The sequence below is a fragment of the Notamacropus eugenii genome, chromosome 1 (assembly GCF_028372415.1).
Source record: "Notamacropus eugenii isolate mMacEug1 chromosome 1, mMacEug1.pri_v2, whole genome shotgun sequence".
NCBI lineage: Eukaryota > Metazoa > Chordata > Mammalia > Diprotodontia > Macropodidae > Notamacropus > Notamacropus eugenii.
Genome location: NC_092872.1, coordinates 551,819,980 through 551,845,282, shown reverse-complemented (window position 1 = coordinate 551,845,282; position 25,303 = coordinate 551,819,980). Strand labels below are relative to the sequence as shown.

The window sequence follows — 25,303 nt, the reverse complement described above, 5'->3', positions numbered from 1 at the left end:
AAAGTAGTAGTCAGTCAGAAGTTTTCTCTGTTTTCAAAAATGAGGGCATTTGACCACTCATTTGTACCCTAAGTCATGGCATTCCCTATCTCCTGCTTTATGGAAGACAGGATACACAGACACTCTATATAACCTACTCTGCAGTCATTACCCCAGTAGGAGGTTGATTTGACACAATATCCTATTTCTCTGACTCACCTTCTTTCCATGTCTGTCAGACAGTAGTAGAAAGTGGCAAGCTGACAATTTCTCATCTCCTCATCAGACTCACTCTGGCAGCAGGGAAATTTGAATTAACCACACTAAGCATTCCAAGCAGCAACAGAAGTCATCTCAGCCATGGTCACCTCCGCAGTCCAACCAGAAGGAAGGAAGCTCTAGGCAAAAGGAAATGGGGATAAATAGCTACTGAGTCAGGAGGTAAACATATTCCTGGCACGCCCTACCTTTGTAGCTTTGAGTGGAATGATGCTATGTCTCAGTTTCCCTAATGTGTAGAATAAGAAATACATATATGTGAATATGTATATATATATATGTGTGTGTGTGTGTGTGTGTGTGTGTATACACACATGGGTATACTCCATAGGGTTGTTATGGGAAATACAAATGAGTACTATAAAAATATGTGTGTGTGTCTTTTGTGTATATACTTGCACGTGCACACCTACAAATCATCAAACAAAGCTAGGGAATGACAAATGTAACATTAATAGAGCATCAGGAAGAATCAGGATGTCTTCATGAAAGAAAAAACAAAGACTGGAGTAGGAAAGGATAAAACGTAAACTCCTTGAGGGCAGAGCTCATTTTATCTTTGTGAACCCAATGTCTAGGACAGTACCTGGCATATAGGTAGTTAATAGTTGTGTGTTTGTTGATTTACAACTACAGAACTGATCTGCTCCTAATCCCTCATCAAAAGTAAACTAAGGATCTAAGATGCTAGATGACTTGGCCAAGGTCACACAGCCAGGTACATATAGGCTCTAGGATTCAGATCTTTGTCTCTGAGTCCAACACTTGTTATATTATATCATGGCCCAATTTGAAAAGAATGGAAGATCTTTGAGAATAGTGGAAATGTTAGGTGATAGAAATATACATTTTCCATTCTGGGCACAATATTTTAGGAAAAATAGAGAAGGGTAACAAGACTGGTGAAAGAACTTGAGGTCATGCCATATAAGAACCAACTGCAAAAACTGGGGAAGTTTCGGCTGCAGAAGATATGAGGTTAATTCAATGTGAATACTTTCTTTATTTGAAAAGCTATCAAATGAAAGAGGTCTAACCATGTCATCCCCTGCTTGACTCTCTGTTACTTCCAGGTTCAATATTGTTTACCATTTAAAGCTTTTTACAACCTGGTCTCATCTTAACTTTCCAGCTTTGTTACACCCTGACCCTCTATGCATGCCCATACATATATCTACATACCTACACACACACAGACACCACACAATACACACATACTTTAGTCCATGATCAAGTTAACTCTGCCAACTGCTACTGGATGGATTGTGTCAATCTACTCCTTTATGGACCTGTTAATCATTCTTTTAATTTTCACTCCAAACTGCTCATCCCTGGCCATCACTTTTCCATGTGTGTTGTCTTCTCCTTTAGAATATAGGCTTCTTAATTATAGGTGCCATTTTGCTTTTGTGTTTATATCCCCAGCACTTAATACAGTACTTGGTCCATAGCAAAAACTAAAGGAATGTATATTTTTTTCTTTTCTATTCATTCATGCATCCATTATATTGGGCTCATGTCTAGGTTTTCTGAAATCTGAGTAACAGAGATCCCAGCTCCCACATAAAGGTAGCAATGCATGTGGGTAGGACAGCCTTTATTTTTCCCAACAGAAAATAAGGAAGAAAGAAATGACTAATAGGAGCCCATGAACAGATACAGAAGCACATAATGTCCATAAATAGCCCATCAGAAATCTTTGAAAGGGAATTTCCTTTGTAGCAAACCTCTGAGATTCTGAAGAACTACTGGTTCTCCAAAATGATCTTCTCTAGTCTCATTGTGGTTCACAGTGTTACTCTATGTGGTTTAGATTCCCCCTAGGAGGCAGACACATTTTGGAGCTACTGAACAAGCAACTGATTCCCTTCTTAATAGACCAAACTTATGCAACAAAACCCCCCAAATCACTGCTTTTAATCTCCAATTAGGACATTAATCAGTTAGTCAGACAACAAGCATTTAATAAGTACCTTCTATGTGCCAGGCACTGTACCAAGCACTGGAGACACAAGGAAAATTTTAAAAAAAGTCTGCTCTCAAGGAGCTCACAATCTAATGGGAGGGACAAGTATATAAACAACAGTGTACAAACAGGGTACACACAGGATCAACTCAGTAACAGCAGAGGGAAGGCACGGAGATGATGCAAAAGGCTTCCCGCAGGAGGTAGAACTTGAAGAATGCCAGGGAAGCTAGGAGGCAGGGATGAGGAGAGAGTGTTCTGGTCACGGAGGCAGCCAGTGAAAATGTTCTGAGTCAGGAAATAGAGTATCAATAGTGCTTCATAAGTCCTTAACAATTTTTTTCCTCCATTCATTCATTCATTCTTGGCTAGTATCATGCATCAATTCTCCCCTCTCTGACTAAAAGTCTAGATTCTAAAATTATATTATCTAGAACAAGGTAATATCTATAAAGAACTTCATGAATCTTAAAAGTGCCATATAATGCTACCTGTGATTTTAAAACAATATACAATGTAACATTGTATATATTAAGACATATTATTACATGCTATATTGATATAATTAATAGTATAATAATAATGAAAATAAATTTCAAAATCCCCCTGTCTTCACAAAGAAATTTGTTGTTCCTAAACATCATCTATGAACTACTTGTTTTGTCCAAATGCATCATCACAGGCCTGCCGGCCCTTCCTGTATGGATTTGCAAAATAATGTATCAATGCCTGGTTCCTGTCATTCCTTAGGGTGGAAATGTCCATGATCAGGATCTCCCCTCTTAGGTTACTTGTAAGAAAATGAAATTCCCATATAACCCTGCTTCAAGGGAGTCATCACTAGTTCTTGTTGGGGAAGAGAATGTACATATTAATATATCCTTCCTCAGAACCGGGTCCACTCTTCTGTGACTAGTCTATCTTCTAAATGAGGGAAAGTAAAAAGAAAATCCAAAAGATAACAAATGTGCCACAGAATGGAGCATCTTTCTTAAGTCTTTCAGTCAGAGTCCCATAAAACCAAGCATCCTGAGTAGCCTAACCTACTAGAAACCAAGGAGGATATCAGTGCCCTCTCAGCAAGGTTCCAGTGAATATATCCATACTCTTCATGGATAGAGTAGCTCATGCTTCCCTAAAAACCTACAGTCTTGATCAAGGAACTCGTCTAATTGATCGGAGATTCTCCAAGTCAAAACCACACACACACACACACACACACACACACACACACACACACAAACCTAGCACATAAGAAAAAATAGAACTTTAACCCAACCTAGGATCAGGAACCAAAATGTGGCCTTCACTCCCCAAGTCTGGTAAAGATGTGGTTGGAAAGAGGAATTGTGAACTGATGTGGTGAAGAGCCGGCTCTTCATAAATAATAACAACTCCCTGATGAATCCAAAAAGAGGATCCAATGAAACTATTCTAAGACCTGTTAACCAAAGAATGATAATGGCCATAGGATTCTCAATTATATCCTCATCACAATGTTGGAAGGGACAGCAGGGATAATAGAGCAAGTCTGATGTTATGTTCAATTAATCAACTCCAGTATTTTCTGTTTCTGTTCAAATAACCACCACCACCCCCCCCACTGGTGGTATGGCATAAAAATGCTTTAATGTTTTGGGTTTTTTTAAAGCATCTTGTAAACAGAACACATTACTTCTTGTAGCAAATAGAATCTAAAAGTTGTAGGCAAATCAAGTCAAGAACAATTTATTAAGCACTTTATACACGTCACACACTGTGCTAAGTGCTACTAGAGATATGAATACAAGCAAAAATCAAAACAGTCCTTACCCTCAAGAAGCTAATATTCTAACAGGCAAAGACATCAAATAAAAGCTGGAGGCAGAAGGAGGAGGTAAATGAAAAGGAAGGAGAAAAGTAAAGCAAAACAAGAACAGAAATATCGTTAAGTCCTTATTCACCTGGGCCTCATGTTTTCAAGATATTTCAATTCCAGTTTCATCCTACAGACATTTTTTAAGTGTTCAATATGTATAAGCACCTACACTTAGAAACAAAGATGAAAATCACCTTTCTCCCCCTTTTCTCAAGGAGTTTACAAAGTACTCTTGCATTTTTATATACAGAATCAGATATAATATAAGAGGGTTTGGGAGCAGGCAAATGCTTTAGAACAATTAAAGGTAGTGAGCTCATATTTTACAGGGAAAGTTTGGAAAGAAATCAAGCCAAAGGTAGCACCTTAACTGGGTCTGCAAGAAGAGATGAGAAGAGAGCCCATAACAAATACCAGGGATAGCTTGCATGAGTGAATGAAGGTGGGAGAAAGTAGAATAAGGTAGTCCAAACAACTTTGTCATGTACCAGCATCAGAAAGGAGTTCTTTGCAGCTTCTTGTTAAGCCAAAGAATTATTAGAGTTGTAAGGAACTTTCCAGGTCATCTGGTTCAACTACAAAAAGAGAAAATTGAGAGCATGCACAGCATGATGGAAAGAGCTGGACTAATAATGAGAAGAGTATTGTGAGCATTAAGGCACATGGATTTCGGGAGGAGGGAATACCCATACTGTCCTACAAACAATTTATTAATGAGCCTTCTCAGTTTTCAATTATTTGACTACTTGAACTCTCCCGTTATAAACAATTACCAAATACTTCAAATCTGTTAAGAGCTGATATTGTTCATTTATGGATTTTCATTCTGCAGTGGCCAAAAAAATATCTAGCGGACTGGAGTACACTAAATAAGCATTTTTTAAAAAGAGGAACACACACAGTCAGAGACAGAAAGATAGAAAAAGATAGAGAGAAAAAAGAGACAGAAAAAGGAGATAAAGAAATAAAATGAGAGAAAGAATGAGTCAGAGACAGGGAGACAGAGAAAGACAGAAACACACAGAGAAAAAGACACGTAGAAAGAAAAATAGACAAGAGAGATGAGAGAGAATGAGAGACAGACAGAATGCAAATTATCAGGTTTACAGGTCATCAAAAAGGAAAAAAAGTCTAGCTAAGTGCAAATACACAAATTTATAAAAGTAACCCCCATATCTCCAACCTATGACACACAATTATTTCATTCCCTGGCAATCTCTATGCTATGCCAACTTCATTCCAATCATTATGCCTGCATCTTCTAGCAATGCCTTGGATTCTTCCTCTAAAAGAACCCCTACTCAGATCTGCTATATGAGATTTTGCTTGAGCTTGCCTGGATCCAGATTTCCAGATCACTTTCTGGCCATCTCTACACCATGCCTTCCCTACTTTCCACCCCTCTGTTTCCTAGCCCCTCTTCGCCATGTTCACTTCTCCATTAGAATGTAAGTGCTTTGACGGTAAGGACTAACTTCTGGCTTGTGTTTATAACCTTTCTCCTAAACATAGCTACTGGCATATACTAAGTACTTAATAAGTGCCTTATTGTCTTTCTATAATTATTTCTGAAAGTTGAGACTACCTTGACATGAAGCCACATATACCTACTAAATCCTAGCAGCAAGAGATTAAAAGAGGAAAAGTCTGTTGATCAGGCAGTCCTCTGCCCACCACAAGAGCAATCTTCTTTCTGCAAATGCCCACAGAGATGGTGAGGAACCACAATGTTTGTGACTACTCTGATCTCCAGAAGAGAAATAAGAAAAAAAATCAGGGCCAGAAAGTTGGCTCTCCTATCTACCAGGTAGAGAATTCAGTACAAAAAAGTGACCTCAAAAGACCTGTATAATCAAATCACACTTTCTACTTCAGATTAAGACAGATCACATGTTTCTTATCATGGTGTTTCTTGCTAGAAAGATACAGAGGAACTCAGTCTTGCTTTCTTAAGAAGTAACAGCACATTACTTCTCCAGAAAAGGCTAAGTTCTGAATCAGTGGGTCAGTTTGGGCCTTATTAATGACAGAAAGTGACTTCTCCAAACCATTACTTTGATTCACTAAGGACCACTGTTTTCTGAGATATGTTTCTAGAATAGTGTTTTTCAAGCTTTTTGGTCTCTGGACTAGACTCAGAGTTATTGAGAGCACCACTAAAATACTTTTGCAAATATAGGTTATATCAATTGATGCCTATATTATTAAAAACTAAAATGTCTTACTTTGTTGCAGGAGTAGCTTTGACCTCACAGACCCCCTGAAAGGGTCTCAGGGCCCCTGAGAGTCATTAGGCCACATTGAAGAACTGCTATTTTAGAAAGAATTTCAGAAATGTGTTTTTATTTTGCCTAAAAATAAATACATAGGCTCCTTACAAAACCTGGGCTCAAATATCACTTCTAACGCTTGCTAGCTGTATGACCAATGGAAAGTAATTTAATTTCTCTGAACCTCAGTTTCCTTATCTTCAAAAGAAGCTATGTCAAGACAGCTTTCCCTGAAAAAGGTAGCTTGAAGTGATTGCAAGATAAAACTCCCTCTTCCTGATTCTACTACATTGGAGACAATGATCATTGCCTTTATTAGGAATCAGGCAATTCACACCAAAATAACAGCATAGCCTGCTGTGAAAGAATCCATTTTCTTCTTGTTGGCTGAAGAAACATATTTTCCATTAATGCCATTATCTGCCTTTGTTTAACATTGTGGGAACCAGTTTCCAGTCACATACGGTACTCAGTATTAGAAACATGTGTAATGTAGGCAGTCTCCAAACTGCCAGACCGTTGGAAGGTCTGGAATATCTCCTTTGGAAATCAGGAGAGTGGAGCAATTAGATGGATTGTTTTGTCTTTGTAGAGAAAGTATGTGATTTGCTGATGCTGTTTCATCTCCAAAGAGCTTGAAAATGGTGTGTTCCAGTGAAGTGTCCATCCCGAACTCAAAGATTCTATGCCTTAAATATTTGGAAGACTTGAAAACTTCCTATAAAATTAAAGCAGCATTAGATCCAATAGGGTGTGGTGCACAATTAGAAACAGCATGTCTGGTCAAATAATCACAGATTGTATGATACCCACCAGAGTGAGGACATGCTCAAATCATTCTCTGAGATCTGATGGAATCTTATCACAATTAGGTAGCAACCTTTCCCTTGGTCACAATTTAAAAAAAAAAATCAAGTTTTACAAAAAAAATAAATTCACATCACTTCTGTATCTCTTTTAGTTAGGAGGGAAAAATATACCCCCCCCTCCATAGGGGAGGGCAGTTTGAATGATAAACATACTGAATTTTCTAATGCAAAGGCACTAAAACACAAATACATTTTGCAGGACATCAACATAGACTATGCTTCTTTAAAATAACTCAAGTTTCTCTAGTACAAAGCTTTAAGGTTTGCGAAGGGCTTTCCTTGCAAGCCTTCTGTAAAATGGAAGTATGATTGTTCTTTTACAAATGAAGAAACTGAGATTGAGTATATTCAATTCCCAATACACTTGACTCAGTTCAGTATAATGCTTTTGTTTTTGTTGGTTTCTGTTTAGTCTTACGATTTTATGGTTAGAGAATTCCCCATATGGAAACTCCTTCTACCTTGGCAGTGAACTAAGTTAACATACATAAAGAGGCCAAAGTGCTGAGGAGTTCAGAAATATGTCCATGGTTACACAGCTATTATCTATGAAGTCTTCCTGGTTATCTTTCTATCTGCTATGCCATACTACCACTCATGAATTTTTTTGTTTTGCTTTTAAAATTCTGATTTTAATCCAAAATTGAGGTATATTATACAATTTGAAGGCATTGTTCACAATGTAATTATAAATCATTATTTACTTCTCTGTTCAAATAAATAAATTTTGGTACAATCAACCTGGTGGACTTCCCCAAATGCATTGAAAATACTTGTTTTTATTACTTACATTTCCTAACATATTTCTACCCTGCTCCCTCCCACAGAATATTCTCTATAATAAAGAATTACAGAGAGAAGGAAAGGTAATCCAGCCAAATTTACCAATATATTGAAAAAAAAAACCCTTCTAAGTATTATTCCATACTCCTTTACCTGTGAAAAGAAGGGAAAAATAGCATTCTCAACTCTTCTTTTTGTTTTCCTATTATTTATTCATTCATGCATTTTTGAGACTGAATCTTTCTAATGTACATAGGCTGGAAGTGCAGCAACTATCCACAGGTTTATCCCACTACTGGATGGCACAGAAAGTTTAATCTGCTTTGTTTCCACCCTGGGCCAGTTTGCCCTCTTCTTAGGCAAAAGAAAAAAAAACAAACAGATGTTTAGGGGATTAAAAAGAGAACAACAAAGGGTTTGTTAACAGATTTTTTTTCCAAAAGGTACACAAGGGCAACATGTGAATGTGTGTGTTCATCCTTCGTTGCCAGCGAAGACCATTCCCTCAGAGAAATAATGACATGACTTGCACTTGACTTTGTTTTGAGTGAAGGAGGGCTGTGCAGGTCACCAGCTTCCCTTCTCTTCCAGAGCCATCTGAATCCAGTGACCAGATATTCATCAGGATGACTGGAGATGACCCAGGCAATTGGGGTTGTGACTTGCCCAAGGTCACACAGTTAGTGAGTGCTAAGTGTCTGAAGTCCTCCTGACTCCTGCACTGGTGCTCTATCCATTGCACCACCTAGCTACCCCACATGCTGAATGTAGAATCTAAAGAAATAGAACACTAGAGTAACAGGCTTGGACTAAGTCTCATAATACCCTCCCAAGTTACAGGTATATCAGTCTAATTTTTTAAACTAATCTGAAGAATGGGAAGGTGTATAAAAGGGGAGATGGGACATAGAAAACACAAAGAATGTGTGATGTATATTAATCAAGTTAATAGTAAAGGAAATGAAGGAAAATGAAGGAAATTAACTGCTGTCATCTAACTGAGAGGCTACAGGCGAATTAGGTGATGTGGAAGGACTGAAATAAGCAGAAAGAAAAAGATTCATCTTAAGTAAATCTTGCCTCAGTAGAAGACAGATTGAAGTCCACAGGGGCAACCAGTAACCAGAAAGGTGGGTGGGCCTGATCCTTGAGAAGAGACTCCATAGCAAATGGTAACAAAAGTGATCATGAGGACAACAGCAGACACAGCAGGTAGAATTAAATCACATGATCTGGGACACAGGGAAGTAATAACCATGGAAAACTTCTATTCCCACTAATTTCCACCAGAGCTGATGTTTCTAAGAGTAAGACATAAAAGAAAAGAAAAAAAGGGTGGAGGGAGGAGGGGGTTGAAGGGACAATATCAACAAGGCAATAAGATAAGAAAGTTTTAGAAAAAGAAACTCATATCTAGTACTTCAGAAACTTTAATTCCTTGAAGAATAGAAACTAAAGGAGTAAATAAGTATTACGACCATTGAATCGAAGAAGAAACATTTAGAATAAGAGAAGAAAATAAATGAAGAGATCAAGGTAAAGAAATATTTTTTAGAAAAAAAAAGAACAGATTTTAAAAAATGATAAACTGAAGGAGAGTAAAGAAGGGCAATTTTAAAATAACTCTCACTTAACTGAGAGGGAAAAAAGAGAGAATTAGATACATAAATAGAAGGAAGAAAGGAAGAGAAATCATTAAATTAAGTAAAACTCAAATAAGAGTGGACAAATAAAAAAAAAAAGGTTGAAGGGGGAAGGAGAGTTGATAGTGAGGGAAAGAGGCCCTGTGAGAACAGAGTTGCCTTAAAGCAGATGAAGCAAAAGTAACTGTAGAGACAAAGCACTATGTTAAAAGGGAAAGGAGAACCAAAAAATCTTGAATTAGGGAAAACAAAAGCAACATTAGAGGCACAAGTGAAGGAAATTATAAACCTAGATCACATACATTTAAATGACAATGGGTTAAACAGTCTAATAAAATGAGTGACACACAGAGTAAGAAAACAAAACCCAACAATAGTCTGTGGTTTAGAAGAAACGTATCTAAAAGATAAACACATTCATTTGAAAACGATAAACTTTGAAAGATTTAAGAATGCTGATCAACACCATGACCAAGTGTGATTCTAGAGGACTGAGAAGGAAGAATGCTATTTACCTCCTTACAAAGAGGTGATGGGTTCGAGATGCGGAATCACATATTGTTGGACTTGGCCAATGTGTGAATTTGCTTTATTTGACAATGCATGTTTTGTTACAAGGGTTTTGTTTTCTCTATTTTTTCCTCACACTGAGGAGATATGAGGAAGAGAAAATAAATGCTTGTTTCCCAAAAAAAAGAACTTAAAAAAATTCAACAGGGATAAATGTAAAGGCTTGCACTTAGGTACAGAAGAAAATAAGCCGAATTATATGATTGAGAGATGGGATGAATGTGGTTGGAAAGAAGCTGGTCTGAAAAAAGTCTGGGGGTTCTAAAGGATTGCAAGCTTCATATGAAACAACACTATGATTACGGCATCCTAGATATCCATGGAATCTTGAGTTGAATTAAAAAGGGAATAGCTCAGACAAAGTTAAAGCTAAAAGAGATTTAACCAAAAGAGAAAAATGGGGAAATTACACTATATGTCAGCTATATTCATCAATATTTAAATCAATATTTAAAATAGACAGTATAAGATTAGAATATTATTGTGGTATAGGAAACAATGACTTAGTGGACTTAGAAAAATATGGAAAGACTTGGACTGATGAAAAAAGATGTTACCCACCCTCAGAGGAACAGAGGATGAATCAGCATATTATGGTCTTACATAAATGCATAGGAATGTACTGTCTATATATTAGTATGATTATAGATATCTAAGTATATGTATGCATATATGTGTGTATGTGTATATATATGCTTATATATTTATGTATATATACATGTGTGTGCATGTGTTTGTATGTATATGTGCATATATACATGTGTGCATATATATGAGTGTGCATATACGTATGTGTATGTATATATATATATATATACATATACACACACATCTACATTTATATGCATAAATATATCCACACTTCATTGTAGCCTTCTTGAGGGAAGAAGAGGAAAAAACAAACAAAGTAAAAAAAGAGCACAACAGAAAACAGAACTTACAAGGAAGCAAAGAAAGACAGACAACTCTGAATATAACGTGTAGTATGTACTATACAGGTTTTCCTGAAATGGAAATTTATTGGTGTATATTTTGAATATTCTCTTACATTCTGTGTTCATACAGCAGTGTTTTACTTTTCTTATTTTTTATTTAAGTTTATAATATGTTTCTTTTTCTGTTCTTATTGTATATTTAAGTTTTAGTATGTAAGTATAATTTTTTTTTTAAAAAAAGGGAATAGATTTTTGAAACTAGTCTCACTGTATTCTGGCCCCATCCAATCTCACTTGGAGTACTAAGTTCAGTTCTGGGAATCATTAAGAAGGATGCTGTTAAATTATAAGAATATCCAGAAAACAAACATTGAGTTGTTACCATGCTAAGTGATAACTGTGTGATACATGTTAGAGAGATGAGTAACATATGTGAGATAGTTTCTGCCCTCCAAATCTTTGCAATGTGTGTAACTGGCACCTGGCAGGCACTTCCTTCACCATTGATCCCAACCTCATATTGGCATTCTTTAATGGAACAGAGAATATAATATGGTAGGCTGAACCATGAGGAAGGTGTCCTAGGAGACAACTATGATGGTCATAGGGACCTTGAAGTATGTCAGCTCTCAGCTAGGTGAGGGGAAGGACTGGCCATATTTTGGAATGTAGGGGATGAGGTAAGTTATTATCTCTTTCTTATATTAATAACCAATTATTGAACTAGGACTAACATCCCCCCCCCTTCTATTTCCTCTTTTCCTATAGGCTATCCAATTAGTCTTTGAAGGTCAGGGTTGATAAAGAGATTAAATCTTTTCCAAGTTGGGGGTTGAGGGGACTGAGAAAACTTAGATCTGACCAAAAGAGATTCTGGTCTGGGGAAATCCAACCCATAGTGTTTTAATCACTCAAGTCTGAGTAAAGGTAGAACCCCCTTTGTTTTTTTCTCTAGGTTACCCCAGGCCAGGGTGATCTGAATAAGAGAGAAGTCTCTTTGTCTAAGATTAGTGATCAGTCATATCCCTCAGCCCCTCATTAGAATAAGCCAACCTCTCATTAAAATATTCGTTTTCTCATTAATTGTTAACCAATCAGAATTGATTTCCACCCTTAGGACCACATACTCTTAACATCTACATATTATACATATAAGTATTGAGTGGGTTCTATGAGGTGTCTTTGGCATTCAAGAGAGTCACTGGCCCCTTTTATTAATTATAATTAATTATCCACTAGCATAAATAATAAAATGATGAATTACCCAGAAACTACGTCTCTTGAAATTTTTATATTTTGGGGGAGGGGGAGTAGCAGGTAATCAAGTTCTTTCTCCCATACCAATGGCTGGGGCAAAGCCCCCATTTAAGTTTTGGCTTTATGATAATCTCTGGGATATGCTGAGTCTGTTATCTGAGCACCAACTTTGCTAAATACAAAGAGGTTCAGTGCAAATAAGTTCTTATAGGTTATCAGTTCTTTGTTCCATAGCATCCATGTAGCACAGAGAAAATACAAAATGACTTTCCTTCCTGAATGGACCCTTTTTGCTTTGACAGTGACCCTGGAATAGAAGAAAAGCAAAGAGAGGGTGATAGGGAGCACATATAATCTGAGACCTCCTAATCTCATGTGTCAGGAGAAAATGAGGAAGATATGAACTCTGGAAGGATATACAAGAGAGTCACACAATGGGCAGGGATGAATGGGCTATGATTTATGTTATCTAAAAAAGTATTCAATTTGAGGCTATCCATCAACAAGCATTTATTAAGTGCCTTCTATGTGCTAAGTACTAGGGATTCAAACAAAGGTAAAATACAGTCCCTGATCTCAATGAGCTCATGATGTAATGGGGGAGAAAATATGAAAACACCCATATAAAGTAAGATATATACAGGATCAATTTAATTAGAAATAATCAATAGAGAGGAGGCACTAGAATTAGGGATCAGGAAAGGCTTCTTAGAAGGTGAGATTTTAGTTAGGACTTGAAGGAAACCTTGAAGGTGTAACAGCAAGCACCCCAACATGCACAGGGGGGCCTGCTATCACAGGTTCTTAGATCTGCATTCATAAAAGGAAAACAACTTTCAAAGAGTTAACAATCACTTTAATCAAGCACATGCATCATTCCTCTAACCAAGTACATACATCATTCAGTTAGTTCAGGGAGTCAGCACTCTGAATTTCAAAGAAAATATAGAGAAATCAAAAGATTAACAGACATGGCTTCCTCTGCCTGAATTCAACAGACAATTGGACCCCAACTGTCTGACCATAGTTACCACAAAGGGAAGCACAACATCTGGGTTCTCAAAGCTGGAGGGAGGGAAGGTTCCTTAGTGGCTTCCCAGACTCCTCATCTGGCACTCAAACCTTCTTACCAAAAACTAAGCTCCAAGTAAAACCTCAACTCAGAGTATTTATACCTGTTTTAGAGCCAGAGGGCATCCCAACCCTTTGACACAGTCAGTGTCGATTATAAACTAATAAACCTTATGCAAGAAGGTATCACAATAATAGATCAAAGAATAACAAATATACACAGTCCTTCACTGGTACCTACAATGTTTAAGAAGACCTAGGGAAAGGTGTTCAGCCCATTAATACAGAGTCTAGCACATAGTGAATGCTTTAGGATAGTTGATTTATTCTCTATTGGCAGTACTTTGGATAGTAATGGTCAAAAATAGAATAAAAAGATGTGGACAGGTAACAATCTTCCCTGATGGAGAGAGTATCACAGAGGCACTGATATCTACCTGTTGAGTTATCTATTCACATTTATACATTGTAACCATATAACCATATATATGGGCATATGTATATATTTAACAAAATAGGTGAAAAAATAAATGGGAAATCATATAGATCCATTGTCCCAAATACGAAACATATTTTTCATATATTTGGCTTGACCAAAATGGGCAAATCAATAGATCTGTTTTTCATATTGTTGTGAATTTCCTTGAGAAGCTTCTGCAGGATTCAGTAAAACAGTTCATAGAGTGCAAAGTCATCAGGGAATAAGAACATTGTAGAAACCTTACCATCATTGTGAAACCTTTCATTTTGTGTCTCAGCAGGACAGAGGAATCAATAAAGACCACAGATCTGTGACCATGATGTCCTTCAAAATGCATGGAACCATTGACTTGTTAATGGTAAACTTATGCTTAGGGAAAAGATGCTTTTCTTAATTTTTTACCTGTAAAGTTTCAAACTGAGCTCTTCTATAAGTAACTAAAGAAAGCCTGAGGAGTGTTTAGACTTAATAATTAAGATTTTTGGAGGCTTTTACATACATGTAGTACTTGAAGCCTACACATCTGGTGTGATCATTATAGATAGAACGATACAGATAATCCATTATTAATGGATTGTGGAACGAAGACAGCAAAAAAAAAGAATTTTAAATAAGTGAAATGTATACATATCTCTGGTGTGTGTGTGTGTGTGTGTGTATGTGCTATGTAGCGGGAAGGGTCAGGAAGAGGGATGTGGCCCGTGATGATACAAAAACCAAGGTAGTTTCAAGAAGGAAGCATGTTTCATGGTAACAAACCCTGTGGTAAGATCAGAAAGATTTTTCGTGAGTGAAAAAGCCTATTGAATATGACCTGATGGAAAGTTGTGGTGACAAGGCCAGTGAAGGAATAAGTGGTAAAGAAATGGAGAGAGAACATGTATTAGGACCCTCAGTTATCTGATCATTTTATCCATGAAAGATAGACGAGCAGAAAGTAGAGTTAAGATGTTAGAACTGAGTGACAATTATGTGCATGTAGTTTTCAGTATCGGTCAGAATATAGCACAATGAAAGGCAGAAGGGAAGGCACCACAGATGAGTGAGAAGTGAAAGGGAGTTGGAAGGAATAGATGAATGAGGAGATGCTGATTACTCCTGAGCTGAACTTGAGAATCAGTTTACGAGATAATTGTGGGCTAAGCCTTTAGTGAGGGAAGGGGTTGGATTCAAAGAGGAGGGTGAGTGTGTGTGTGAATGAGTGAGTGTGTGTAAGTGTGTGTGTGTGTGTGTGTGTGTGTGAATGAGTGAGTGTGTGAGTGTGTGTGAGTGAATGAGTGAGTGTGTGTGAGAGTGAGTGTGTGTGAGTGAGAGTGCAAGAGTGTGAGAGTAAGAGAGTGAACATGTGAGAGTATGAGTGCAAGAGTGTGAGCGCAAATGTGAGTATGAGTATGTGTGTGAGTGTGAGTGTGAGAGTGTGTGAGTGTGTGTGTGAGTGAGAGTGAGTGTGAGTGTGTGAGTATGCAAGAGTGTGAGTTGAGTGTGAGTGTGAGAGTGTGTGAGTGAGAGTGTGAAAGAGTATGAATGAGTGTGTGAATGAGTGTGAATGAATGTGTGTGTGAGTGTGTGTGAATGAGTGTGTGTGTGAGTGAGAGTGTGAAAGAATGAGAGTAAGAGAGAGAGTGTGAGTGTGCGAGTGTGTTAGTGAGTGTGAGAGTATGAAAGAGTGTAAGAGAGAGTGTGTGTGAGAAAGTGTGAGTGTGAGAGTGTGTAAGTGTGAGTGAGTGAGAGTGAGTGACAGTATGAGAGTATGTGAGAGTATGAGAGTGTGTGAGTGTGAGAGTGTGTGTGTGTGAGTGCATGTGAGTGTGAGAGAGTGAGAGAGAGAGTGAGAGTGTGTGTGTGTGAGTGTGTGAGTTATGGGGGGTGAGTAGAGAAACTTGGGCCTCTTTCTTTTTGGAATTTTGTATGATGTTATAAGTGATAAAAACGGGTCCAGAGAGAGAAAGGAGGTAAGCAATTAAGAGAAAAAAAAATAGTAACTGCTGTAAATAGTCATTATGGGAGAGAGCTAATAGGTCAATAGAGGAGAAGTGCTAACACTCTTGCTCTTAGGAATCTGCCTTGTTGAAATTAGGGGACTCTTTTCCAGTTTTTTTTAATCAGCAAGGTCATTCTGCCACTTCTTAATTCTTTAACATGTAGTTCTACATAGGGAAAGGGACAGGATCTGTGATGTCATCAGAAGAGGAGGCATTTTCTCTATCAGCTCAGGTCCACACAATCTTCTTCGCAAGGCATAGTCTTACAAGGTTGCCTAGAGTAAATCTTTATGTTTTAAAAAGTTAAATTGTTCTAGTTTAAAATGTCAAGTTAATTGACTACTAATTTGAAAGGACAAAAATTTAAGAATACCTCAGAATCAAGCTACATTTTTGATATAGCGCATTTTTATTATTTACAAAACAAAGAAAAAAGAGGTAATGGGATAAAAAGTTTTATTTCAAAATAAAATGATACCATATGCTTGCAATGCTTATATTTAAAATGCATTTACATAGACAGGAAAAATTATAGTAAATCATAGTAAAAGTATTTTTAAATTGAGTCAATTGACATATCTGGTCCTTCTAGCCATAAAATCATATATGCAGATTAATGTACAAGTGGAATTTACTTTTCAGTCACCATGCCACCTCACAAATAGTAGATTCCCCATCAGTGGAGGTCTTCAAACATAGATTGAGTTACCCTTTGTCAGAGAGGATATGCAAAGAATTCTTGGTGAGATAAGGATTAGAGTGGATGACCTCTAATTCCTTTACGGATCCCTTAGAGATCACCTAATTCTAGAACTTTAGGATGTATGAAAGGTATTTCACTCATGATGGCTCAGAAAGTTTTTGTTTCTTATCACCTGTAATACATAGCTATAAGCTCACACCCAGAGTGCCCTATGAGAACAGTGAACATAGGAAACATTCCATTCTCAAGGAAGTCATTCAGTCAGTCAGTAAACATTTATTATCTGCCAGGCACTGGGGATACAAAGAAAGTCCTCAGAGAGCTCACAGCCTAATGGGGAGAAATAACAAGAGCATTTTAGTGCTTCACATGTCATTTCATTTGATCCTAAAAACCACCCTGTGAGGTAGGTGTTATGATCCCCACTACAGATGAGGAAACTGAGACAGAGAAGTTGAATGACTTGCCAAAGTGACGCAGCTAGTAATGATCCGAGACAAAGTTTTAGCTGAGGTCTCCCTGAGTCCAAATATAAATCAATGGAGCCACCTTGAAGAAGAAAGGGAAAGAGGAAGTGGTCAATGACCTTTTGAGAACAATCTTAGAGATTAGTTAAAAGGGTTACTACTCATATCCTATTCATCATTAATAAATCCTTTCTGATTCACTTCTCATGAAACAGGACTTTAAGGTTTAAAAATTCTGTTGAGTAAAAGAATCTTGGAAGACAAAAGAAAAGAAAGATAGAATCATGTTAAAGAGTTACAAGGGATCTTAGAAATTAGAGTGGCAAAGAGGTACAGGAGAAAGAGACCATGAATGCAAGTCATTCCTCAATTCATAAATGGTCAAAGGCTATGAACAGGCAGTTTTCCAATGAATAAAAACAATTTATAGTCATGAAAAAGATCCTCTAAATCATTTTCAATCAGAGAAATGCAAATGAAAACAACCTTGAGATATTGTTTTACACCTACCAGATTGGATAACATCATTGAAAGGGAAAAAGAGAAATATTAGAGGGGATGTGGAAAATTTGGGACATTAATTCATTGTTAGTGAAATTTTGAACTGATTGATTTTTGGAAAAGCAATCTGGAATTATGCTCAAAGAGCTATTAAACTGCCTATACTCTTTGACCCAGCAATACCACTACTAGGTCTATTTCCAAAGATGATTAGGGAAAAAGGAAAAGAACCTGTATATTCTAAACTGTTTATAGCAGCCATTTGTGGTGGCAAAGAACTGGAAATTGCAGGGATGTCTGAACAAGTTGTAGTATATGATTGTGATAGAATATTACTATGCTTTTAGAAATGACGAGCTTGATAGTTTTAAAAAAAACATGAATGAACTTGCATAAAAGAATGAAGAGTGAAATGAGCAGAGCCAAGAGAACTGGTATAGAGTAACAGCACTATGCTTTTAAGGTCAGCTTTGAGTGAATAGGTCATTTTGACTCTTATGAATATCCAAGTGAACTAGAAAGGACATGAAAAAAGATACTATCTGCATCCAAAGAAAGAGTTGATAAATAGATGTATAGAATAATTTTAGACATATATGCCTATTTGTGTCTAATGGTAGCCCTCTCTAGGGCAGGATGGGGAAGGAAGAAAAAAAGGAAAAAAAAGAAATTTACATAACTTTATTATATATTTAAAAGGAATAACAAGTTACGCATAATATATTAGCAGTTTCAAGGCAATCATCTTTTTTATTATACATCATTATTGAAATGCTTGTTTTATTCCATAAATTAAAAATTGAGAGCCAGAGAGAGAGCCAGAGAGAGAGAGAGAAGAATCTGTTAGAGGTTGTTGTTCAATCATTTCATTGGTGTCTGACTCTTCATGACCCTATTTGAGGTTTTCTTGGCAAAGATATTAGATGGGTTAGCCATTTCTTTCTCCAGTTCATTTCACAGATGAGGTAACTGAGGTAAACAGGGTTAAGTGACCTGCCTAGGGTCACACAGCCAGCAAGTGTCTGAGGGCCAAATTTGAACCCAGGAAGATGAGCCTTCCTGACTCCAAGTCCAACAAACACTCTATCCACTGTACCACCTAGCTGCCCCTGGTATTAGAGGGCCAGAGGTCTTCTGTGATTCCTTAACTTTAATCATTTAACCACTCTAACTTCAACTGTAAAATATGGTTGCGATAAATTGTCTCTAAAGTTGTTTCCAATTTAAAAATCAGTGATTCTGTGGTTTTCTATTCCTGCCCTCTCATTGTACAGATGAGAAAACTAAGGCCAGGGAAAGGAAGTTGCTAACCTTGGGTCATTCAGATGGTGAGAACCAGGCATCATAAGCCCGGGCCTCCAAACTCCCAAGTTCAGTGATCTTTGTATTAGGTCAGTGATACATAGATATGTCCATGTAAGCAACAGGCAATGGTTAGAAATTAGTATTAGAAAAGAATAAAATAATGTTTTCCCTTCTTTACTAAAGATTCATTATTGTTGTTTACTACAGATTCTTCAGTGTAACCTTGCTAACCTTCAATTTCCTCTTTTATTAAATAAAATAGTTTAGACTCAACGCTCTCTAAGGTCCCTTTCAGTTGTAACAGCCTCTTTTCTAGTCAAAGGTCCCATCTCTCTTGTACATTTCACGTAAGATATTCTTAATTTTCTTCAAGAAATTCAAGAATTTCATATCATATAAAGCTGCTTAAAGAATATGACTTCTACCTGGGGGAGGGAAGAACTGTAGGGAGAGATGAAATCACATGTGGTTTCTGCCAGCCCAGAGAAGAACTTTTAAAATGAACAAGAAAGAGGTCACACTTGGCAGCGCATCTACTAACAGAATACATTTGGGCTGAGACCACATCAGGTATAGGCTTTTGCAAGGGGCCACTTGTTTACTTAATCAAGTTTTGAAGTCACATTGAACATGACCTCAATAAATAACCATGCCTGGTAGACTTGGGTAGAGGTGTCTAAGTGAGATTGTTCACTGTGCATTCAGTCACAACTTGATCTTTTACAGTTGTGTCAGACAACTATACAAAGTTCAAATACAAGAACTCATTCCTCATTCCTGCTCTTCCCCCCAACTCTAGACATACTTCTAAAATGTGGACTTACTGTATACTAGTCATTTTCATTATTGTAAATACCCAAATCTACTATAAAGGACATATAAAGGAATATGCTATCAGCATCCAGACAAAGAAATATGTATAATATATATAAAGATATATAAATAAAAATATGTATAAATTATTTCACACATATACGTATATACATATACACACATATACACATACATACAGATACACATAGAGACAGATGTGTGTGTATACGTACACACACATACATATCTGTCTCTAATGGTAGCCATCTCTAGAACTGGGAGTGAAGAAAAAAGGGGGAAAAATGAAAGTTACATGATAACATTATTATGCATTTAAAAGAAATAGAAAGTTGTACTTAATAGATTTGCAGTTTCATGTGCTATCATCTTTTTTGTCTATTATACCATGTCATAGAAATGTTTTATTTCATAAATTAAAAATAAAAATAACAAATAAAATAATTGCAGTCTTTACTTGTGGTAGTAACTCAGGTTTGTAATGTTTCTATCATTCAAGGCTCAGTTGAATTACCACCTTAATGCATCATCCCTGTGCTCCCTGCTGATTTATTATTTGGAAGTCAAGATATGGTAGACAAAGCGGAAAATTTAGAATCAAAGGAGCTGGGTTCAAGTACTGACGCTGTCACTTACAACCTGTGTGACTAGGCAAATTACTTACCTTCTCTGGTCCTTAGTTTTCTTCTCTGTAAAGTGAAGAGGCCTATTATATTGCCTTCCTGCTCTAGATCTATGAACATACCACAAAATAAAAGGGCTAGAAAAATGCAGCAAGAAAAGATATAATTAATTAAATATTTTGATTTAAAAGAATTATAAATGAAGTTTTAAGTGACTCTTTTCTAGCTGCATATTATTCCTCATTAAAGAAAAATATATATAAATATATCTGTTTAGTGTGATGGGATTTCCGTCAATTTTCCCTTGTATACTTTTACTATAGCCTATTTTTTCTAAATTCTGAAATTCCACCTAGTCTATATTGCCTATTTTATTTCTCTGTCCTCACACCTTTCCTTTTCCAATAGATTGTAAGTTCCAAGAAGGCAGGTGCTATGGAGGCTACGTTATCTTTTTTTTTTTTTTTTGATCTAGGCATCTCACACAGGATGTTACGATCACAGAGTTGCAAGGAACCTTAGAGCTCATGTTGACCAGGCCCCTTCATTGTACTCATGAAAGAGGTGAGGCTAAATGACTTACTCAAAGTCACGTTTGGCATTGTTAAATACCTGAACGAATGTGAGTAAATGAATGACCTGGTTATATAAATTAGAACTACCTTTTCCCAAAGAAAGGATGATCATCTTCACTGCTATTTGAACAATCAAGTCTACTAATGCTGTTTTATTGCCCTCATAAAGGAAGGTCAGCCAGGTAGTTCAGTGGATACAGCTTTGAACCTAGAGTCAGGAAAACTCATCTCCCTGAATTCATATCTGGCCTCAGACACTTACCAGCTGTGCGAACCTGGGCAAGTCACTTAACTCAATTTACCTCAGTTTCCTCATCTGTAAAATGAGCTGGAGAAGAAAATGGCAATCCACTTCAGCATTTTTTGCCAAGAAAACCCCAAATGGGATCACAAAGAAGCAGACATAATTGAAATGACTGAATAATTACAAAAGAAAGGTCATGCCAACTATTCTGAGTGGTTTTCTCTTGAAAGTTCATCTATAGCCCCAAAGAGAAAAGCTCTAATTTGGCTGGCAATAAACAAGAACTGTTTCAATGAGAACATCAGAGTATGGCAATACATTTGCATTTTATAAAGGAGGTAAGTACTGTTGTATTTTACAAAAACCGTTGAGAAAAGGCATTTATAAGGACTAATTCAAAATCTCATGCATGTGGAAGCATGGAAAAAAATACTTCATGGTATCTATTTACCCACTCAAACTGGTTATCAAGTACATTGAACAAACCACAAAGACAGCTGGGTGCTGTATTTCCTGGAAAATTTGGGCAGTTCACTGATAAACCATTGGCAGCACCTTGGCCTGTATTTCCAGCTGTGGTCTAGTAAAACCACCATGTTGGGCTAGCAGTACATTTGAAAGACTTAACAACTATATAGGTGTGTGTGTGAGTGTTCCAAGTCTTACTACAGTTTTAAGCTATTAAAGATTAAATTTTCACTAAGACGTTTAAGAAAGCCAGTGTATGATAATTGTGTGTCAAAGACAATCTTTTTTTTCATTGAAGAATCATTTTCCACCCAAATCCATCAACAATTACCCAAGTTTGCTTGATATTTGTAATATATACCACAATCTCACCAAGCCCCACAATGGGGCTCCATAATAAAGTACAGCTTTTATATGCATTCCTTTGGCCACTTTGTGTAGTTTGTTAGATTTTCACTCTTACGTAACCTTTACAAAAAAAAAAAAATGACGCAGCTAGGTATACCATTTAAAGAAGACTAGTAGTTTAAGAGTTGTAAACAAATTTACACTTTTTTTTTTTTTTTTTTGGTTTTTATAGATGAAGAGCCTGAGGAGCAGAGATGGGATACTATATGCTTACGGTCACACAAATAAGAAGTTGAAGAGTCAAACTTTAAACTTAGGGGCCCTGATTTGGAATCTAGTGGGGGTTTTTTGGTTTTGTTTTTTAGCCACATGACCTAACTTGAGGATTTCTCACCCCCCCCCCATCTCTCCTCGTCCCCACCAGAATTCAGTTTTCATGAGTCTTACTGATTAAATAGGGCAGGTTTCCAACTTATGTCATCTTTGTTTTTGTTTTCAAATTTCCTGTTGGGGGAGAAGAGGACAGGTGTGTGAAATGTGTCAGCATCATTGGAGTTAACCCTAAGGCATGTGCAGATTGTGCAAATGGCCATCAGTGCTGCCTCATGTAATGGCCTAGCCTCTGAAATGGTAACTTGGTTTCTACACAAGAGAAGCTCATCAATCCAGACTCCACTAAGTTTAACTCTATGGAAATCTAGGCAGGATCTTAATCAAACTCTACCTACCATGAATTTTCAGATGTTCTGAAGAATTTCAGAAACATCATAGATACACAATTAATATACTAACAACTGTAAATCATTATTATTTGTGTATTAAAACAGCCTCTCCTTAAGAAGCTAACCTATATAGACTTTATTAAGCAAAGTATATTTACTAAATAAGGCACTCAAGCTTCATTTCTTTGAATAAATATATTCAATAATTTAGACTTGTCATTAATTCAGCATATCATTTACTTCAGGGTAGTCTGATTGAAAAAGGAGGTTTTATATGATACATAGTATCCCAAAAATCTTCATGCAGTTTCTAGCTTTAGAAGATTAAAATTGCATAAAGATTTTTTAGGACACTCTGTATAGCCAACTTCTTTTAAAGCTTGCACTGAATGGGACCAACTCAGAAGTTCTGGGTTGAGGGGATGTCCTGTAGAAGGAGATGAAAAATATGGCTGATGGGAGTTTCCGTGGTATTTGGGTGGAGTGAATAGAGAAAACTTGGACCAAATCAAAACATTGTAGAACTGATGCTCTCTGAAAACTAGAGCGAGTGTGATGTTGAAATCATTCCATATTGTACTCAAGTATATATTTCATTGAACCTGGTAATCAGAACTGAATGAACAGGCCTTGTATACCACCTTGAATCAGTCAAAGTCATTATGTCAAAGAGTGGTTCAAATCCTAAGCATTTTGTATTAAAGGTAGAAGCTCTCTCTGATTTGGGGAGGTTAGAATAAGGATGAATCAAAAGAAATTCTGAGCTGTGGCAGAGAAGGGAAATATCAAAGGAAGTCTTTGACTTTGTGGGCATTCCAGGAAGATCCAGGCTTAGGCAAATCTTTAAAAATAAAAAAAGGTCAGCTCTTTCCCCAATTTTCCTTCTCAGATGTCTTGGTTCACAGTCACTATAATGTAATCTGCTGCTTTGTTACCCAAATGTTTCCAATAAACTGAATCTTGTCTCAACTCTAAAGAGGTTGAGGTTAATTAGAGATTTAACTATGAATATAATTTTATAGAGAGGGCCAAGCCTCTGCCTGGCATAAGGAATTTTTCTTTTTCCAAACTGGGGGTTTGGAGGGATTGTGACTGAACTCAGACTCTTTCATCTAATCCCTAAAACTGAGAAAGTAGACCACATGAGTTTTAGGGGCCATTATATTCCTGCACAGGCTTAAAACAACTAATTATTGCACCATGGTTTCCATACTCCTTTCTCCCCATCTGGATGAGACCCAATTTGCAATACCTTATTGAATGTAGCAGCTCAGAATTTCTTATTTTTCCCCGATTCTGAGATAGCTTCTGTCTTTCATACAAAATCCTTAAGACATGATTCAGAGTTTCACTCAATGACTGAGTAATTTAAGAGAGGCCCTGTTCAAACAGTTCTGATTGAGTCAATCAAAAAAGTTGGCAATTACTCAACCCCTACAGTAAAATGGAGTTAGTTTTAACCCTACCCTTACTCTAGAATAAAAGATAATTAAATTTCAGAATTGAATGGGTCCTTAGAAGATAAAAGCTTTAGTAAAGATAGTTAAAACAGGAAATGACTTCCAAACATAAGTTGTCAGAGCTTTATAGGACCTTTGAAATCATTTAACTCAACTAATTTTTACAAATGAGGAAAACCACATAAGCCTTGCAGAGGGAAAGTGATTTGCCTAAGTTCAAAGAAATAGTTAATACCAGGGTTGAGAGAAATACATATCTCCTAATTGTCAAGTCAATGTTTGTTTTTCCTATTTCTCTGTCATGCCTCAAATCTTAGGTATCTATGTTGTGTAAGCATGAATTACTGATTATCTACCATGTATGAGGACATGAAGAGATTGTCCAGAGGAATTGTCTTTCTCAGGAAACTGAAGGAAAGATATACCCCATGTTGGTAAATGCATATCCCCCAGACAGTAGCAACTACCCTTAGTCATTGAATGGATGTTGTCTCAGACAAACTGAAACTTGGGAAAGACCTTAATTTAGAAAGGCCAAGGTCACCCACTGCATCCCAAGCCATCTCCAGTCATCTTGACTTTATTTTGTCGCTGGACTTTGACAGTTCTGGAGGAGACAGTGAGGCTGATGACTCCATACAGCTCTGCCTCACTTAAGTCCAATTCACTTGCAAGTCAAGACATCACCTTCATGATGTCAATGATCCTCTTCAAGAATAAAGGACAAATAGCAACAAGCAACATGGATTAACAAGAAGAATGTTGCACATAAACTTAAAACCCATATTAATAGCTAAGTCAACACAATCCTCTCTGCTTATAGCAAACACATTTAGCACTAACCTCCATTCCAAGATTGCTATGAATCTCAAACAGAAAAGAGAGAAGTCTAACTAGATTTGTTTTCAGTTTCTTTTCAGCTCATTGTCTGATCACCATAAGATGTTCACTTGTTTTCCACAACTTTGAAAACCTTATTTTATTTACTTTTCAGTCTTTCCTGGAGTGATAAACAATAGTCAAATAAAACAGGAAATCAAACACAAAGGAAATTCTGCCTTGTTAACAGTAATAGAAAAAGCTTTCAGTGGGCACCAGTTGTAATCCTGGCTG

General features: G+C 36.8%; 1 long non-coding RNA gene across 1 annotated transcript; it reads left to right on the top strand.

Annotated features, from left to right (window-relative positions):
- The first annotated feature begins 11,771 nt into the window (after positions 1 to 11,771).
- LOC140527581 (uncharacterized) lies at positions 11,772 to 22,850 on the top strand. The gene is made up of 4 exons (XR_011974862.1): positions 11,772 to 11,832; positions 14,242 to 14,319; positions 20,849 to 20,937; positions 22,241 to 22,850. It is a non-coding gene; the product is annotated as an uncharacterized lncRNA (long non-coding RNA).
- The last annotated feature ends 2,453 nt before the right edge of the window (positions 22,851 to 25,303 follow it).